This window comes from Carcharhinus amblyrhynchos, unplaced genomic scaffold, assembly GCF_965287045.1.
Source record: "Carcharhinus amblyrhynchos unplaced genomic scaffold, sCarAmb.v2.hapA scaffold_38, whole genome shotgun sequence".
Classification (NCBI taxonomy): domain Eukaryota; kingdom Metazoa; phylum Chordata; class Chondrichthyes; order Carcharhiniformes; family Carcharhinidae; genus Carcharhinus; species Carcharhinus amblyrhynchos.
This window is the reverse complement of record NW_027649779.1, coordinates 7,829,635-7,834,264: the sequence shown is the minus strand read 5'-3', so window position 1 is coordinate 7,834,264 and position 4,630 is coordinate 7,829,635. Positions and strand designations below refer to the sequence as shown.

At 39.3% G+C, this 4,630-nt stretch overlaps 1 pseudogene; it reads right to left on the bottom strand.

Moving 5' to 3' along the window:
• Window positions 1-835: 835 nt before the first annotated feature.
• LOC145362448 (Ig heavy chain V region pseudogene) lies at window positions 836-1,390 on the bottom strand (annotated as a pseudogene).
• Window positions 1,391-4,630: the final 3,240 nt, after the last annotated feature.

Below are 4,630 nucleotides of genomic sequence, written 5' to 3'. Positions count from 1 at the left end.
TGTACTGTGATTACAGTTGGGATTTAAAAGTGACACTGATCCAGTTTCAGTCAATCAGTGCTGAGGGGTTTTTGTATTGACAGTAACTGCTGTGCCATCCAGTTATCACAGTGAGACACAGCATGACAAATACTGAGACGGACTGTTAACTGTAAAATACAGACAGTTAATTTCACAGCTATTTCAAAAGCCTGTTCCCAGCTCGTTCAGGGTGAGTCAGTGAGATACTTCAATTTTTACTGGTCATGATATTGATAAAGGGGGTTAGAAACTTTTACACTCTCTGTGCACATTCAGCGTGTAAATCAATAACAATAAAATTGAAGCATTTTACATCTTAAAAAAAACAATGCTGTTTGTAAGTATTATTTTGTTGAACCCTCATTTACTTTGGCATTCGGCAATGGCATTGGTCACAAATTTAAGCAACGTCCTTTTCTGAGGTTTTTGTATGAGGATGGCGCTTTTCTCAGCATTGTGACCCCCGTAGTATATCACAGTGACACACACCCATACAAAAACTGCACTCACTCTGTTCAGTACTGCTGTTCAATATTCACTTCAAATGGACCATTAGTTTTGCTCTAATGTAAAATGTAGGCAACTGTTTATATAACACAATCTATCAGAAATATTAAAAAGAGTAATATATCGTGTGTGGTACTTGCCGAAACTACAATGAATATAAAGTCAGTGAAAAGCTCACCAGTTATATCGGTGAGTTTGGGAAGTTTTACTGTTAAATGCTTTCTGTGTTACTTTTTTTAACACGATTATAGTTTGGTTCTGACCAGCCTCGATCATATTGCATTTACAACAGACACTGACCTTCAGGTTATGATGGAAGACGCTGATATCCCTCCCGGGCTGTTCTTGTCCGGGTGCAGCCCTGGATCTTCTCGCTGTGTTGTCTTGCACAGTAATAGATGGCCGTGTCTTCAATCTTTAGGCTCCTCATGTCCAAAGAGAAGATGTTGATTGAAGTGTCTGTGGACGCAGTAAATCGACCCTGAATTGATGGCGCGTAGTAGCTGCTCGATGAACTAGCATAGCTAACCAGCCACTCCAGGTCCTGCCCGGGAACCTGCCGGATCCAGTACATCCAGTAGCCGCTAAGACTGAAACCGCTGGCTTTACACGTCAGTCTCAGGGAGCCTCCGGGACGCCCGGTCTCTGCCTCTGGCTGGGTCAACACAACATCCGACTGGACACCTGTAAAAATAGATCAAAAACACCAGGGATTAATCTTAGTGAAATGATTGCTGAGTCTGGAACATTCCAGAGAGAGACTAACACTGAGACAGTAACAGTGAGAGACTTGAACAATAATAAAAAAATACTCACCGGATAAGAAAGTCAGCAACAAACTGAGAGAAATGGCCGACCTCATCTTTCTGGTGATTTGGGGGAAATGGTTGTGTCAGGAACTCAGTGAACAAACCAGCTCCCGGGCTGTTGGATTCCGGTCCCAGTGAGCGGTATTTAAATACCCGGCAGAAGGGGGCGGCTTTCCAGGCGCCGCCTGTTGATTCCCTGCTGGAGGCGGCGCCTGGATCCACGTCCCACCTTCCACACCCCCAACAGAATGGACTCGGAGATTTACAATAGATTAATATTAAAATGGACATTTTATCTGTATCAGAATATTTGTTTGACTGAAATGTTAATTGTATTGTCCCCATTATTTCTGATGGTGATATTACAATTCATTATTTATTTATTTAAATAAGTAATTCCATTGTAAATATGGTGATTTTATTACCACACCACCAACAAGAAAATAAATCTGAAAATGATGAAATAACATTTTGGAACATTAGAGAATTTTGCAACAACTCCGTGTCTCTGCCACATTACAATAATAAAGCACAATTTATCAGAAGAAATACCATCGATTTCTGTAATTAAATGTGTAGAATATACAAAGTGATTCTATTTACAGTGTGGTTGGCTTTCACTGTACAAATTGGGTTTGGAGATGAGAAGAAACTCTCACACAATACAATATTTCTCCTTATATTTGTCAAACTGCCCCAATCTCGAAGACAGGCCTTTGAAAATAATGAGAATCCCAACCTCCTGATAATTAAATAGGGAGTTGACAGAGAAACATAAAATTAGATTGATTTTTGATGGAGAAGTTAATGAATCGGAACGGACATGGAGATCATTAAAGTTCTTCTTCAGCATCCAAATCATTGCAGCTCACTCTATTGGCCACCGGCTGTCGAACACACACTGTTCTTGGGAATACAGGATATCAGAGCTTTGCGGCACATTGCACAGTATCACAAGAATAAATGTTTTATCTTCCATTGAATCAGGTTATAAACTGATCATTTCTTGACTCATTGGCAGCTATGAGAGGAACTCTTCAATAACAGAAATCAGATTATACTGTACAATAGAACACGGTGCAAATCAGGTACAAGAGACGCTGCTGTTTCAATGACATACAGAAATTTCAGAATATTCCAGGAATCCCCGGTGTTCATGTCAGTTTTATGATGTTGTTTTAATATTATTTCATGTCATTGCACCGATTTCACTTCATTGGGGAACTGGGCACATCAACATCTCTCTCTCTCTCTCATTTCATGAAGTGATTAATAAACAGACTTTAATTATTGGAATGAAATTTACTCGGAAACTATACAAATGAAAAAAATCATCCGGTCACATTATTGTTTTGACATAGTATTTACTCAGGTAATGAACAGGACACTGAATGAAAATATTTGATTAGAATGATTACGATTTAAATTGTGGGAATGAAACATTTACTGTTTAAATGTCTGAATCCCTTGTTGTCCATTCAGCTTCACGCGAATCTGTCCCACACAGTATTTGGCAGCAACCCAGGCTGGTGTCAAATGCTCAAAGTTATTGACAGGAAACATCTGGGGGTGTTTGTGCAGTAGATCAAAGATCGGTTTCATCAGTACTGACCGCTTGGCAACAAGCCAACTTAAAACACTGCATGTTGTCAGTAAGGTCTATTTATAAACAAATCTACCCAGCAACAGTACTGGAGGCACTTGAATTTTTAGAAGTTATAAATCCAGATGATGTTTTCCCATCTCTAAAGAAAGGATTATTTTCCACCTTCTCTGGCACCCAATTAACAACAATGATGATTTTTCCAACACATCAGGATATTGTGATGGACGGACAGAAATAATCTCAGGCAGACTGAGAAATGGCTCAGAGAGACGATACATGTTGTCATATTTGAGCAGGCACATTTATATTTTATTTCCTTTTATCTTTCCATGGGATGTTTGTTTGGAAAGACCAACACTCTTTGCCTGCACCAAATTCCCTTAAATTGATTGGTTTTCTAGGACACGTCTGTAGATATTAAAGAGTCAGCTATTTTGCTTTCAGTCTGCAGTTATATCCTTGTGCGACAAGATAGCGATGGCAGATTTCCACCATTGGGGAATCAGAGCGGTTCCAACGATCGCAATTAGTATCCATTCCAGATTTATCAATAGAATTCAAAATCTACCTGCGGGAACGGCCCGACTTAAATCCCTGTCCTCACACCATTGCCCTGGGCCTCTGGATCACAGGATCAAGTAAAATAATTGATGTCACCATCTACACAAACAATAAATGTATGACTCTGTTGACACTGGAATGAATGACATTTGAATGACTGATGGATGAATGACTGTTGGATGCCTGAATATTTTCATTGAGGACTTAGTGAATGGATTGGTGGATTCATTGATAAATGGCCCTGAATGATGCTGTTCTACATTTCCATATTTGTGTTTGACTACTTCATAAATTGAAACAACTCCCTTATTCAATGTGTGTCCATCTAATACCTTCACTCCTTCCAGAGTGTCTGGACGAAATACATTCCGAGTTTCTCGGGAGTTTGCAAGCTGATCCTCTTGAAGAGTAGGGGGAGATTTTCCTGCAGCTCGGACGGTTCATTTCTCTGCTGATGCTGTATCTTCATATCCAGGACAGAAAGAGAGAGCGTGATATGCTTGAGGAGGAATGACTGTACTATATAAAATACTTGCTCTTTCATATACAACAAATCAATCAATATACCCTCACCCAAATTAGTGAAGGCAACAGGGTGAAAAGTAAATAAGATAGCAACAGAAATATTTTTGAAACTCACTGGAAAACTACAAGTGTCACATTATTTCCCAAAACAGTGTAATAATGAATCGGAAATTAAAGATTCAGTAACTTCACATGAAGTACAGGTAATTCCATTTATATCATCACTTTGAAAACCATCACACACCCCAGCTATGTACCAGGACTTTCTGTGTGATGATGAGGTGATGACTTGTCAATGAAGCGCAGAGGCTGCTGGGTAGCTGTTCATTCTCCTCGGTCTGAATTAATTCCACTCCCCACTGAATTCTGGGACAGATTTCATTCCTTGGTGTCAAAAAAGCCAATATATTGTCAATAAATTTTACTATCAATAAATTATACGAAGCAAAGTATAGTTATATATTAAATAGAATGAAATGCTGAAAATAAACAGAAAATACTGGAGAATCTCAGTAACATCTGTGGAGACAGAATACAGCCTTTGTTTCACATCTGGATGACCCTCCGGCAGAGTATTCCTGCTGCTTTGGAGAGATCATCA